At 36.9% G+C, this 16638-nt stretch overlaps 1 protein-coding gene across 4 annotated transcripts in view; it reads left to right on the top strand.

Annotated features, from left to right (window-relative positions):
• LOC126473445 (CTD nuclear envelope phosphatase 1 homolog) overlaps positions 1-16638 on the top strand; it is a 112759-nt gene that overhangs the window by 88427 nt on the left and 7694 nt on the right. The window lies entirely within an intron of this gene.

Here is a 16638-nt window from a genome sequence, read left to right as displayed (position 1 = left end):
TCTTTGCAGACGCCTCTTTAGTACATTACATTCTGCACAGAAATTAGAGTCATCTCAGATTTAAAAATCTAGTCAATTGTCGTGCTTCATTTCTGACTGTATTACTATTAGGCATAAGAATAATACGTTTGCTGTTGTCTCACTCTAGTTTCGTAGTTTATTAGGCAGACAAGATTTAAATGAGATAGCAGCAAACACGAAAGAATACATGGCAAAATGTTTATATTCATATTATTCTTATGGTGAAGAGAATACTGCACGTGATTCACCATTCATAAAAGTTCCTATTAGCAACCATCTCTTCTCACAGGTAGGAAAAAATTCAGTTGGCCATATTGACAAACATCCCGAACAGTCTTGCCAGTCAGATTTTGGTGGTACATTGAAATGCTGCTACATTCAAAGATGAACAATACGGAATTTGTATTTACTTCGTTGGATAATACATGAAAATGCAGTGGTCGATACTCGGGGGCGGAGAAAAACACTCGCCTCCCACCATTTTTTATAATTTATTTACTGGCGCAGAGGTTTTGGCGCCAGTATGTATCTTTGTGCCTGCAAAGCATGCCTGTGTAGCGCTACATATATTCAACGGCAGAAGTTAGTTGTGATGGCACCTACCAACATTTTTCAGAACTTCCGCTTACTTTGCACTCGATAATAAGCCGCAGGCGGTTTTTTGGATTACAAAAACTGGAAAAAAAGTGCGGCTTAGATTTGAGTAAATACGGTATTTAGTTACTCTCATACCCCTGCATCAGGTCAGCAGCGGCCAAACATGGGGGGACATACTTCTCAGTATAAGCGAGCCCAGGGGACCTCATCTGCTCTCTGGCCTGAGGACTGGCCCTACTCATATACTTTTACTTAATTCTATTATTTCTCATCTCTGGCATCAGTATTGCTTTCAGTGCCTCAGTTTTACCGCTACTACATGCTATCAAGTTCTGTCAGTTTTCTGGCATGTCACTAACTCCAAATTGACTATCCCATGAAGAATGTACTGATGACCTCGCCTGTTTAGCCCATTAAATCCCACCTCAAGTTGGTTTCTAGGGCTTTAGTGAGCCTCACTTCAGCTTCGTCATGGCCACATGTTGGTCATCGACATATATGAAATTGTGGTGTTATTCAGTTCTTGTTGCTAATAGATATAATTATTAAAAATGTTCAGCACAATACTATGTGCTACGATACATATTTCTTTGTTATAGTGCAGGTCTGAAAAATTTGGAGTAGGAATTAAAATCCATGGAGAGGAAATGAAAACTTTGAGGTTTGCCAATGACATTGTAATTCTGTCAGAGACACCAAAAGACCTGGAAGAGCAGTTGAATGGAATGCACAGTGTCTTGCAAGCAGGATATAATATGAACATCAGCAAAAGCAAAACGATGATAATGGAATGTATTCGAATTAAAACAGGCGATGCAGAGGGAATTAGATTAGGATATAACACTTTTAAGTAGTAAATGGGTTTTGCTATTTCAGAAGCAAAACAATTGATGATGGTCGAAGTAGAGAGGATATCAAATGTAGATTGGTTATGGCAAGGAAATCATTTCTGAAGTAGAGAAGTTTGTTAACATTGACTATAGATTTAAGTGTCAGGAAGTCTTTTCTGAAAGTATTTGTACGGAGTGTAGCCACGTATGGAAGTGAAACATGGACGATAAATAGTTTGGACAAGAAGAGAATAGAAGCATTCAGAATGTGGTGCTACAGAAAAAATGCGGAGGATTGGGTGGGTAGATCACATAACTAATGAGGAGGTACGAAGTAGGATGGGGGAGAAGAGGAATTTGTGGTACAACTTGACTAGAAGAAGGGATCGGTTGGTAGGACACTTTCTGAGGCGTCAAGGGATCACAAATTTAGTATTAGAGAGAAATGTGGAGGGTAAAAATTGTAGAGGGAGACCAAAAGATGAATACACTAAGCAGATTCAGAAGGATGTAGGTTGCAGATGATGAGGCTTGCACAGGATAGAGTAGCATGGAGAGCTGCATCAAACCAGTCTGGACTGAAGATCACAACAACAACAGCAGCAACAACAACAACAGTGCAGATCTTTTCACCAGGAATGCGATATTAAGCATATCATACTAGGATCATAAGTGGCTTTTCCGGTTCTTGGATAGCAATGACTTGTTTGTTTCCAGATGTTGGGTAGTTGGCCAATTTTATACTCATATTAAAATTACTTTGCGATTGAGGTTTTAGGAAGTCAAGTGGTGGGGGCCAGCTGCCAGCCAATCCTTATTCTTTCTCAGTTGCCATTTGCTCATTGTGTTGTAAGTTTTGTAGGTTCATATGCAGCCATGCTTAACATATCTGGCTGCACATTGACAAAGCTGTCCCGCCACTGCAGTCTGTCAAACACAAAGTTATTTTAATTGGAGTATAGGCACCAGTAGCTGTTTTTTTTTTTTTTTTTTTTTTTTTTTTTTTTTTTTTTTTTTTTTTTTTTTTTTTTTTTTTTTTTTTTAGCTGCTCTTTTATGTGATGAAGGCACTGGTTTGGTTGAAATTTAGTTTAGAGGTGTGTCGTAGCAATTTCCATGGCTTCTGGCTGCATCTTCTCACATCTAGTTCTTTAGTTGTCTTTGTACCCTTTCTTTTTTTAGTTGGTGTAGTTGCAGCTACTGTCTGTTAGGATAGACTGCCTTGAGCTCCTTTTTACAGCTATAACAAACCTGTTGTGGAACTTGGTTGCTGTAGTTGTTTCATATACTGCATTATTCACTGGACTGTGGAACTTCTTCCAGTTTGCTTTTTGGAAGTTCTACCTGCATTGAAACGGTACTTTTAGTGGAAGGACAATGTGCACTACTTGGCACATGGTTCGCCAGTAATGGTGACAAAAAACCATTTAGACATTGCTGTGCTATATGTTAACCGACAAAACTGAGGTCTCCGTTTTATCTTCTTTGCTATCTTCCACTACTGTAAGATGCAGGAAGTTTGTTGTGGATCATCTCTAATTAATTTTATCACATTGAGTACATTCTCATTGTTATCGTCTTCAAAAAGGCCCAAAGAGTGCTGTGTGATTGTTGTACACTCCAATGACAATATTGTCTTTTTCTCTCTTAAAACTATAGATGTTAGGAGAACACTACATTTGATGGTTTATGTGATCATGTAGCCGTATAGTTCAATAGTCAGCACTTAACTGTCAGATGTGTCACATACATTTGTTGAGTGGATATGTAAGTGTTTTTGGCAGATATATCCATGTCATATTGTCGGTGTGGCCTTTCTGTCATTAGCCTCGTGCCATTTATTTTCAGTCCTCTTTGTGTGCTATTTCTGTGGGTCTCCTGTAGGCAAATGACATAACAGTTGTATCTCTGACAGAAGTCTGCGAATAGTTCTTTTTTATGTGGATAGTACCTCAGTGTTAATAGAGATAGCTGCTATTTTTGGACCCAAGAAATTTCGTTTGTAAATCTGTCTCATTTGTAGGATGCTTCCAGAATGAAAGGAGTAGCCAGTAAACACTCTTGCCCATGTGACATTCAAATGAGTTGCAATGTCAGGTTAGAACAAATTCTTCAGGGAGTGTTAAGTTGTGGCCTCCTTTCTGTATGCTGGGACTGCATGCTTGAGACATGCATGGTACCTGACTCTCTTCACATTCTTCTACAAAAGTCATTGGCCATCTCACAAATCCTGCACTTCTTGGAGATCAAAATCTGCATGTATGATCCAGGTTTTGTCCCTAGCATGCCACCGTTCTCCTCAGGGTACCTATGAACCATAATTTGGAGGTAGCAGTCATCATAAAGTGACATTGAGTGCAGACAAACACTTAGAGACAGATCTTCAGAGTTTTGTTTCGCATGGCAGTGGGTGAAAGTGTGAATGACATCGCTGTGACGTATACTAATGCAGTAGGCAACTTCATGCATTAACAACCCCTGTTACTTTAAAGTGATAATACTTGCACATTCTAAGCTTGAAATGGAGCCATATTGAGAGATTAAACGTGTACGCACCATATTGTCCCGTTCATGAATGGGTACATTGCACACAGTACTGAACTGCACTGAGAATGCAGATTTACTTTGACATCATTATGCAGGTGGTTGTACAACCAATTTTCTGTGATCACAAGAGTATAAAACACACACACAAAAGATAAGTCATGAAGAGTCGGACGTACTCACTCAGCCTCCTTTAGGCCATTATCAAATTTCTGCGATATAGTACCAAAAGTAGAGCCAGAAGATACGACGTGTTAGTGGATAACATTATGCTTATGTATTGCTGTTGTTGTTGTTGTTGTTGTTGTTGTTGTTTAAAACAGCATGATATTGTTGATGTTCGTGTCACATTTAAAAATATATCTACCATGTGCTCTTCTGCACTCTACATAAACATAACTTACAATTGAGCTGCTCGGGGGAACACAATGGTAAGCGCCATCGCCGTGTATTTTGCAGTAGATGACTAATGAAACCACCTGTGGGATGCAAAATGCAGTAAACTTACTCGTAGTTCCAAATGCACTCAACAGATGTCAGGGAGGGGCTTAATGGTAAGCGCCATTGTCCATCTGTTGCGGAAACATAATGGTAAGTGACAGAGAGAATGGCGGCAAGTAAAAACATCTTCGAGATTATGGCTACAGTGAACATGGCAGAAGACGAGGAATATACTTCCAATGATACTAATATCTTCGAGAGGGATCCAGAACACATTCCTAACAATTCAGATGACTCAGAGGTATGTTATTTTGTAAATATACTGTCTTTAGTACGTTTCACGAACATAATGGTAAGTGCATGTACATACCATTATGTTCCTGAAGTACAATTGAGAATTAAGTTCGCCGACAAGTACAAGATGTGTACAGTCCAGACACAGTGCTGCGAGATCATCAAGAAGTCGGCTAAGAAGAATCCATTGCTTGTATATAATATGAAAAGAGAGGATTTCTATCAAATACGACACTCCAAAGAGGTGTTTGTCTTCAGAAAGAAGACAGTTCATGGTTGAGATGTCAACCTAAGGAAAGTATGTAGGTGGAAGGTGACCTCCGAATATCCATCATCTTTATTCACCAGCGAGACATTTTGTCATGACATTGGGCATGAAATAAACTTCAGGAAACGTGGAAAGCAAAGACCAGTTCCTACGCTTCGACTTAAATACAATGGGCCAAGGCTTATTGAAAAGAAGAAAGTTGCTGACGTCCTGTCGCTCCTAAATTACATACCTCCTGTCCACAATGGATTTTTCCTGTCACTAAAGCCAACAGTTTTAGATGAAAAAGACATTAGTAATGATAGTGATGAATGATTTTGCAGTTTCAGTAAAGTGTTGAAGACTTACTGTAAAATTTAATGTGTAATGTTCTATCACTATGTGTTGTTAATGGTGTATGGTAATGTAATAATTTTTGTATATTTCATTTGGTTTAGTCAGTCCTGAGTTTCATTTATGTCTGTATAGTAGAAGATAGATGTTAGAATCACTACTGAATTAAAAGACTGTCCAAAAAAAATTATTCAGATTTGGAGATCAATTGAAACTTTAGATGCGCTGTATCTTGAAACTGTGATTTTGGCGCGTACCATTTTGTTCCCCCGAGCAGCTCAATTGCTGGAAACATGTATCAACCAAACAGCATGCTGAAATTCATCATTTTGCACATGCAAAGCTCTCACCAGAGAGATCCGCAGTCATGTGATCGCAGTCTTGTGTGCATGTCATTAATTCTTATTAAACTTCTTACATATTAGATGTTGACAATATTTATAATCATTGTAGGCATAATTAAACTTCCATTATTGCTGCAATGATGCTAGTGGTCTTATTACATCTTTTTAAAAATAGCCTCAGTTTCTTACTTTTATATGTCATTGCTGAAAATAACCTCTCAGCTTGTCGTCATAACACAAATCATAAAGTGTCTCATTACTGTCTCTCTCTACTGCAGTAAAATAGTCCTTATATTTGATCAGTCCCATATCGCATCTATCTGTTTGTTATCATGTCTAAAAATAAGCGTCTTTCTGGCATTATATTTCAGTTAAGTTATCTGATGTGTTTGTTTTCCTAAAGCAATGTATTGAGATAAATAATGTTCATCATAAGTAAAACTACAAATCTACTTCTTTGCGGAGATGCGATACTGCGCTACAACCACCAACCAAATTTCATGGCACAAAGATGAGTCACTCTTGTTACCTAACTCATATAGCTCATAAAATACAATTAAAATTGTCAAAAATCATCTATTACTCATTATTGTAGGAAAGTGGTGAACAAATGTGACTTCTTCAGTGATAAATATTACCAGATACACTTATTTTTATACAGCAATAATGAATCTAAATCATTTTAGTATTTGACACTATTGTAAACAATTGGTAAAGTATTGTGAATACTTTTGTAAGTCCACAGATTAATGTGATATAGGACTGATCAAATGTAAAGGCTGTTTTAGTATAGTAGTGATGATTTGTGTAATGACAACTAGCATGAGGTTGTTTTCAGCAATGCCATATTAAACTGCAGCAATTTTTAAAAAGATGTACCGTAATAAGACCATGTAGCATCATTGCAGCAACAACAGAAGTCTATTTATACCTATAGTGGTTATAAATATTGTCAAAGTCCATCACATAAGAAGTTTAATAGAAACTAAGAACATATACAATGGGAGGCAAAAAGATTGCCCTGCCCGAATAATTTAGATTCCAAGAATGTGAATGCCCAAGTGCAGAGTGCCAGTGTTCACAACTTTAGTGGCCTGTGGAGATTCAGCATGGTGTTTACATTGTCAAATAAAAGCAATATAATAATTAGGATACAGTATATGTCGAGATTCCTTACAATTTAACTCGTCATATAATTTCTTTTGAAAATCGTTATTTGAGCACATAGAAAAAGTTGAAATATAAGAACTACTCGGTAGAATTACTATGACAACAATCGTTTCACATCCGATTCAATGGCTGAGTGGTTAGGCTGACAACTTACGAACATAAAGGATGAGCATTCGAATCTAACTGGAGTCAATTGTCATTTTTTTTATTTAGACTTTTGGCTTTTCCAGGTTCCACATTCTTTCAGAAGATTCCATTTTATAATAGTCTAATCTTTAAACAAACAGACAGATGGTCATAGTAAAAATATTGAAAATCGATGTATTTATTTGTAATTATTTCGACCGCCACATGGTGTCTGTATAGTTTTCAGCTTAGAGAAACATATCAGTTGGTGTCATAGGTCTGCTTCACAGTGGCTGATGTGAATGTTAGCAAGCAAATAATTGCGCACTCTCTCTCTCTCTCTCTCTCTCTCTCTCTCTCTCTGTGCATCTGAGGCAGGACGTTATTAGGGTGTTGATGCTTCCATAGCGAGGAGATGGCCCAATTTAGAGATAATGGTGAGGTAGTGAGATGTCCAATACCTGGAAGATGACAAGATGACAAATTGGTCAGTGTGGCCCAGGATGCACCTTTGTGAATCATACAGGAACTAAGGAGAGTCTTGCATTTGTTGAGAAGTGCTCTAAGAAAATTATAGGACCATGGAATCATGTCCCTTCATTCTCTTATTAACAAAGAACCATTGTCTGATGAATAAGGTGTGGATTGTGTATTCCTGGGAAGATGTTGATTGGAGGAAAGTCATTTTCTCTGACTAGTGCGCAATTGATTCAATGAGCAGAGGTCCTGTTCTTGTTTACAGCAATGATATGATGCATCCTTCGTGGGCAGACGTACTAGAAGCAGACTCAGGAGTGTGGAATATTGAGGTTGGGTGTCTTACATGGGTGCAGGAACTTAAAGAACATATCCAGGAAAGTTCAATTCAGCACACTATGAACATTTCCTTGAAAATGTAATCGTCTGTGGAGCTTGGCTTTTGGTACCCTGAAGGACATCTCACTTACCAACACAATAATCATCCATCACACACTAGCATTAGGATTCAGAGCTGATTTCAAGAGGGAGAATATTATTCAGTGCCTTCTGTGGCCCCCAAAGTCACCTGGTCTCAATCCCATAGAGCATGTAAGGGCTCAACTTAAGAAGACTCCATGGGACAATAGGCAAGACCCTCCTCTGGGAACTGTGAATGCCTGCGGGATTTGGTTTATTCTTCATGGAAGAGAATTGCCATGGATGAGGAATTTTTTCCATAGATTTGTAAAATTTATGCCTCAGAGGATCCAAGCTGTATTTGATGCCAATTGTACGTGGACTAATACTGAAACTATAGGTGGGGCCTACTCTTCATTTTACTTTATTCCTTTTTTTCTGTAAAAGGCATTCATAGTTATTAGGCCAAAAATTTTAATTTCAAAATACAAATCTTTTTGCCACTGTATTATTTGTATTTTTATGAGAAGTCAGATGAATATCACTCTCCAAGGATGATTATTTTTGTTGTTATTGGATTTCCGATAAATAACACCTTCGTAGGGAGACGATTTTTAGACATGAAATTCGTAAACCATAATTAGTTACTTACTGAAAAGAATATTGAAAAAGTAAAAATAAAGAAAATATAATTTAATAACAAAAAGTAAATAAGGCACAAAACATTTGTGACACAATAAAAGAAAGGGCTGAAGTGAGATTAAATCTGACACATACAACAGCTACCAGTACAGTAAGGGTACACATTGCCAAGGAGCTACCCATCTCGTCTTCATAGCATAATGGTTGAACAGGACTGCCATAGTTGAAAAATGGATATTAAACTGGAAACAGCAGATACTGAAAGGCATATCCACTCACTCGTGTAAACCACGTGTAAGATGCCAATCAGTTGATAAATTTCTCTTATCTGAAAATTATAGACATACCAGGTGGTGGTCGAAGTAATTACTAATAAATACATTCATTTTCAATATTTTTACTACAACCATTTGCTGGTTTGTTTAAATATTAGAATATTATAAAATGGAACCTGGGAAAGCCTACAGCTGCACAGTTTGTACCAAATTGAGGTTTGAGATATTACCTGCACAGGTCCCCCACCCCCAAAAAATATATATATAATTTACTTATGTAAATCATCAGCCTATACACTCAGCCATTGAAACAGATGTGAGACGCTCATGGTTGTAGTGATTCTACCGACGTGAAGTTCTTATATTTCACTGCTTCTACATGCTCAAGTAATGATTTTCAGATGAAATTATACGATGAGTTAAATTGCAAAGTGTCTTGACATTTATTGTATCTTAAGTATTGTAGCTCCACAGACTGCTAGAGTTATGAACACTGGCACTTCTGAACTTGGGTAGGCACAGTGCTGTTCTTGGACTCTTAAATTATTTTGGCTGGACATTCTTTCTGTCTCATTGTACGCAAGACTGTCATCATGACTACAGCTCCCTCTGGTGATACTTTTGTCTCTGCAAAATGACAGGTCTTAGCGTGCTATTTGGTTGATGTGTGTTTCCTGCAATTGTAACAGCTATGTCTATGTATGAGTGCAGAAGAGTACACAGTATGCTGCTAAACAAATGTGCAAGGGCTAGTAAGCTACCTACTGTAAGGTTTTTTCCTACATCATGTGGTGTGAAAGTTGTTCTTTAAGTTGATTGGTACATGTAAGACCGTATCTGTAACATTCATCATATGTATGTGTGGAATGGTGTCTGTTCCCACATAACATAGAACAAACATTTTTAAATGTGACACACACTTCAGCAATATCTTGTCAGTTTAAATAACAATTGTAATACGAAAGTGTAATGTTATCTGCTCAATATGTCTTACATGTTGAGTGTACTTTTGGTATTGTATCGCAGACATTTGATAACGGCCTAAGGTCGAAACTGACCAGTAACGTAATTTACATGCATTTTACAGTAAAGGAATAAAACTGACCGCTTGTGATGGCTAAAATGACTCCATCATTTAGACTATACATTGAGGCTGTGAAGAATTTAATTATATCAATTACCTCTGTGAGAGAATCATACTGCAGTGTGAAGAACAAGAAATTGTGTACATTCATCAGAGATTTTCAATGCAAAATGTCTAGGATGTAAAACTATAATCATTGTGGTAATCAACTAATCTAAATGCTACAATAATAATATAAGTAATTAAATAGAGCCATTCAACACCTGCTGCTGGATTAAGACCACCTTCAGGAGTTCATTGTGGTCGTCTACTACACACATCCATGTTGCTTCTGCCTGCTGACCAATGTCCTCAACCCCTCTGCCATTAATCATTCATCTGATTTTATTGTTACCTGTTGTTCTGCAACATATTCTTCCCCTGATCTCTTGGTTCCTTTTCTTAATAGATAAATGACCCTTGCATAATTATTCGTTGTCTGCTAGATACTGTAGCAGGCATGCAGTTGCTGCTTTTTACCTGCAGCCTTTGTGACACATTTACACGTCATCTGGTGAGACCCTTAGAACACATACTTAGTGCTCTTATTTATAATTTCAGTATCTGCTTTCTTTTATATTCATTTCCCAGTGCTACTTTAATGTGAAAAGAGCTTCAATATATTTTTTTGTTTCTGTCTTTGTTCAACAATAAGATGCTGATGGAGTGTACTTTATTGTTGGATTTCTATCTAATTTTTTCTTTCAGATTTACCTTGTTACTTGGTTGTACTAACAGTGTTATCTTTCACTTGCCAGTCTGTACAAAGTTTGGAAGACATAAAGGAGCTTGTGTGACATTGAATTTCGTCCAAGTTTAGAAATGCCTCCATGAGACATGTGACATTGTACTCTCGTAATGGATGATTTTCGTCATGTGTGTTCTCCTTACCAATTTACAGAATAGTCTGCATACCGTTTCCTTATTATATTAGTAGCAATCAACAATATAAGGCTGTCGGGATCTATTTTAATCTTGTACATGAAGTGGATTAACCTGATTTTTGTTGGCTGAGGAGAAGCTGTTTTGTGATTATATTTTCTGTATGATGTTAAAAATGATGATAGTTTCTCTCAAAATTCTTCAGAAACTCGGATATATACAGTTGGCAAGATATCAGATTGAGTTGATCTTTTAGTGGAATATAGTAATCTGAATAGTTCTTGCAATATATCTCTCTCTATTATGAGTGGAACTCAGTTTTTTTTACTAGCTTCTCAAGCTACATTTCTCTTCCCAAGATAACACACACACACACACACACACACACACACACACACACACACACACACACACACACACACACGGTTAATCTCTTCAAGTTTTTAGTGTTTTCTTTATAAGTATTTCATCCAGGAATCGAAAGAGTAATATATGCAAGAATAATTAAAAGTGTCAACTATTTGTGTAAAATTGTAGATACTTCATACTGATAGTAGTCAGATGTAAATGAAACATATTTGTTGTAATTGTTGCTGAAAGAACTGCTTTAGATGTCATTTAAGGAAGAGCTTCAACATTTTTCATGTATGTTACTGTCCCATTTGAGTCTTTGTTGAGTGGATACTTACCTTTGCGTTGAATATGCGGAATATTGGAAATTGCATACAGTATTGTTTGTATAATTTAAATCAGGTGTCTCCAAACATTTTAGCGCAAGGGTCACACTGGCGCTTCCACTAAGTCCCAAGGGACAAGACCTAGCTGTAGTCTAATTTTCTTGAGGCCTGATACTGTAATACTACTCAGAACTCTTCGGTACAGTGGAGAAGTTTTCGGGATGCTTACCACTGCTGCCAGTCTTCGTGAGCTGACACTGAGTGGCTTTGCAATAGTCATTATACAGTGAACTGATTATTGCGTGACCTTGAACTGTGGCCTTTATTTCATTTCACATACATTGCTACTAATATATACCACTCATGAAGGGTGTTGTAATGCGATTTTATGAAACCTTGTTACTTCAGTACGTCTTTAACTTCACAGCAAATGATCAGAATGTACTGTGAGCTGTGTATGGTATCAGCACTGTGGGATATCTTTCCACCACAGCATTCCTCACCTCACGGTGGCAATAGTGTGGTTACCTCCGCTCCCTGTGGTCACCACTGGCATGGCGGAAGAAAAGTTGGACAGAATATATAGTTCACCATACTGACGTACTGTAGTATAGAATTATGCACAACTTTCATTTCAGGACTAGACGGTGATTGAAGTATCTATGGCACAGGGAGCAGGCTGCAATTTCTGTTGGCAAGTGTACACGTCATTTCATTTTTACAGTGAACCGATGTGTGTGCTGTGCCTTACATATTGTTACAACTACTTCAAACAATGCTAAATGTATAGTAATGCCATCTTCCAGATAGAAGAGAAGTTATGTGCAGTAGTACAGCACCATCTAGGGAGTAGCGACATGTGTGATCTGAAAAGCAAAGTATAGTGATACTAGAGCATTTTGTGACTACAGTATCTTAGTGAAGGCACAGTTTCACAGTAATTAATTAATTAAAATTGCCTTGAAGATAAGTTCGGTGCAATTCTTTGCTCAGAACCCTTGCTATTACAGTGAACCCCGCTTTTACACTTTTTAAATGACTTAAATTGTGTAAAATGTGGCAAAATGTAAAATTTGGGAGATAACGTTTTAAGCTGTAAAAATTACGTATAGGATACCCCCTTGCACTTTATGTGAGGTGTATGTACATTACAAGCATCAAAAGACTTGTCAGGGACTTGTTTGTTATCTATTGAAGGTTTGCTATCTAATAAAAACTGCTGATGTGGCTGGAACTGATAACTGTCTGGGAAGTAGGAATGTTTGACTCAATTTCACATGTCATAATTGGTGTTTTTGAAAGCCTGCAGCTGTCATTAATTATTTAAATAATGAAATACTGCACTAGTTATGTATTTAGCACAATGCATTACAAGAATTTTTTCTCGTTGTCAATTGAAAATATGTAAATAAGTATTCTGTATGGTGTTCGAATATGTGTTATTCTGCATCTCTTGCACTGTAGTCGTCTTTTGGAGGTTATCAGGTACTGTGCCTCATCAGTTATGTAGAAAACCACACACACACACACACACACACACACACACACACACACACACACACACAAACTATCACTCACGTTGTTTATTTGCGTAACATCACAAAAAAATACATACGTAAATACTGCACTTGACAACAGCAATAAATTCTCGAAACACATTTTGCTCAGCATGAATAAAATAAAGTATAACCGGTGCTGTGTTTAAACTGAAAATATTTGAGCAACGCAAAGTGAATGACGGTGTCAACTAGAGCTCCAAGCGGCCGTACACCGAAACACGCTAAATATGCTTCAACAAAGATGCCACAATCATGAAATTGTGTTTGCGCAGTCGAGACAGTTTGGAAATGGTTGTGATTGGTCATTTGTGGATATAGGAAATTTGGTGGGACCGATAAAAAATGTCGTAAACGGCGGGAAAACATTAATTCCGGGAACATGAAAGTGGGGTTATACTATAATAATATTAATTGGCATCGTTTTGATTTGCAGTTACATCAATACACAAATATTTTGTGATTTATCCAAGTTATAAGGCCAGTGTATAATTTGAAATGAAACGATAAGTGTTCTCAAAGAATCCAATATAAAACTTCTTTATGAGACTAAACATTCTCAGAGGTATACCAGATTCACAGGATACCAACGGTTAGAAATATATGTGTCTCTGAAACGTGGTTTGAAACCTCGGCAAATGTTATTTAAGAATGTAAATGCTGAATAAGAAGAAGTAACTAGTGCTGGTTTCCATGTGGCTCACTCAATAGCAAATGTGGAAAACTATTTGCTGGCACTGAATTTGTAAAGAATTGCATGACTGTAGCAGTTGAAATGTGACCAAAAAAATCTTATTCATTTAAAAACACTAGTTTGTCATCAAACACTGTGGCTCCAAGAGTAAATGATATTGCTGACTATATATTAACACAGTTATCTGAGAAAACTCTACACTTAAGTGTCTCTTTAGTTCTGGATGCGTCGACAGTTGTTTCATATACTGCACAAATGTTAATTTTTATTCAAAGGATAACCAAAAATTATGAAGTCTATGAAGAGCTTTTTGGCATTTGTAGCATTCACATCCATGGCAGAAGAAATTTTTAAATGAGCAGGAAATGCTGTTCATAAAAGCAGTCTTCAATGGAAAAACTTATAGTGTATCACAACTGACAACATAGAAAACATCTGTGAAAAAAGTAAAGGTGTCTTTGCTCTTGTGTCAAAGGTGGTAGAAAATGACAGTGGATCAAAACAATTAAACTTACATTTTAAAGCCTCCAGCTATTAATTATATAAGATCACATGCTCTCAATCACTGTCAGTTCCACAAGTTTATTGAAGGGATTGAAGAAAGTGACTTACCATGTTATACAATAATACCCTGGCTTAGCTGTGAGAGAGCACTGATTAGTTTTGTAGCTATGAGCAACAATCAAAATCCAGAATGAGATGTTCGCGCTGCAGTGCAATGTGCACTGTTATGAAACTTTCCTGGCAGATTAAAACTGTGTGCCGGACCGAGACTGAAACTCGGGACCTTTGCCATTCGTGGGCAAGTGCTGTACCATCTGAGCTACCCAAGCACGGCTCATGCCCCGTCCTCACAGAAGAGCTTCTGTGAAGTTTGTAAAGTAGGAGACGAGGTACTGGCAGAAGTAAAGTTGCAAGGACGGAGTGTGAGTTGTGCTTGGGTAGCTCAGATGGTGGAGCACTTGGCTGCAAAAGGCAAAGTTCCTGAGTTCAAGTCATGGTCTGGCACACAGTTTTAATCTGCCAGGAAAGTTTCCAACAATCAGAATTTTCTTGAATGAAAAGAGTCATCCTCTGGCTGAGTTACAAAACACCATTTTGTACAGATTTCACTAAACATATGAATGACCTTAATTAAGACCTGCTACTGTCTGATTTGTTCACATATATTAAATACTCTTGACAAAAAATGTTTTGTTTCAATCTCAGGTGAACAAAAAATGTTTCAAGCATTTTAGTATATGCCAAACATTCAGTCAGCAATTTACGGTAGATTTTGCAGCTGATTCTCTTGAGTGTTTTACAAATAAATTTTTAGTCTTGTTTTTCAGATTTTGATGCAATTGCAAATGATACTAAGATTTTCCAAAGCTGTTTTAACACCAGTGTAGAAAGTCTTACCCCAGAATTTCATATGGAAATCATTGGTTTGCAATGTAGCTATTTTTATAAAGATAAATATTTAAATTTATCATTGCTGGATAGTCATAGACTCAGTATAGTCCTGTCAGCTGCATAAGTTTGCTCATGGCTTTCTTCCACTTTTGGCACTGTGAAAAAACATATTCCAAAATGAAATACACTAAAAATATTTACAGACCAAATTAACTGAGGAGCATTTGAAGTCACTGCTGATAATTTACACTAGTAAACTTGCTCTACAACTGCAAGCAATTGTAAATGGGAGGTTATAGCAGCATACAGTAAATCTCATTAATCATAACTGCAGTGCTTAATTTCATTATGTGAATTGCCTATGTTCATCACATAGGAATGGTAAATTTCCAGGAAAAAACAGTTAAAATGTTCAGTTACATTACATATGTCAGTTAATGTATATCTTAATTGGTAATAAAACAAAAATAGCTGATTATTGCACATATTTTGTATGATTTATTTGCATTGTAAATTTTACATTTTGTACAGTGTTGCTTCACTTAATGAACATGATTCATTCCTGAGCCTTTTGCTCGTTATTAATACTTGTCACGTGAAACACATTCTTCCACACGAATCCATGTAGAAGAGGTCAGTGCGTTCCACTCTGAAAAAATAGGTACACGGAACAAATTTATAATATGGCATTGTAATTTTTTATTTATAGTACAGTACATCCAGTTTCAGAAGAAAATTGTCTTAAGATATTTGTTCATGCAATTGCTTCAAAATTTACCGAAAAAAATTAGCACGATTGTGAATTAAATTCATAACATGGATAGCTACTGACTTATGGGCATCTTTAATGAATTTGTGTTAGTTAATGACGACAAATCGGAATTGGAATTCATGAACAGATAGTGCAAGAGGAGGGGTTACCATGTGCCACCAATGAAAAGATCTTGCAAAATCATTGCAGAGCATTTGCAACATCGTTGTAGAAGCCTGAGCAGTGGTATGAGTGGCAATAATTGCAGCGCGAGATGCATTGCGATCAGTACAGCTGATGAATATAACATTGTTGGAGCTTCTACTTTACATAGCAGTAGTTTATAGGAGAATGCATAACTTAGTTTTCATTTATAGTGGCCAGATCCAGGCCAGAAGATGGTTTTTTAAATGATTATTAAAAACTGAAAAAATTACACGAAACAGACTATGTGAAACATTATCCCTAGGCATGTCAGTTGCTTACATTTTCTTCTATATTTTGTTTGAATCGCTCATTATGGGAGGTGCTCGATAAGTTAGGTTCAACTGTAATTTTAAAAAATATTATGGCAGGCCAAATACCATGCATGTCTGACTCCTTAACTCAGGCCTGATTGATGGTGTTCATGGGCCAGAGTTGGCCTACAGGCTGTAATTTGGAGACCACAGATTTAAATGAACTACTATAAGGGTGTTCATGCTTTTTCTGTATCAAATGCAAAACTTCCTGTATTAGTCTTTATAATTAATTGTTAATGGAAATAGGAACAAAGAGATAAGAGACACGAACAAGGTGAT

Source organism: Schistocerca serialis, chromosome 4, assembly GCF_023864345.2.
Source record: "Schistocerca serialis cubense isolate TAMUIC-IGC-003099 chromosome 4, iqSchSeri2.2, whole genome shotgun sequence".
In the NCBI taxonomy this organism is placed as follows: domain Eukaryota; kingdom Metazoa; phylum Arthropoda; class Insecta; order Orthoptera; family Acrididae; genus Schistocerca; species Schistocerca serialis.
Note: the sequence above shows the minus strand (reverse complement) of the source record. Positions and strands in the feature narration are given on the sequence as shown.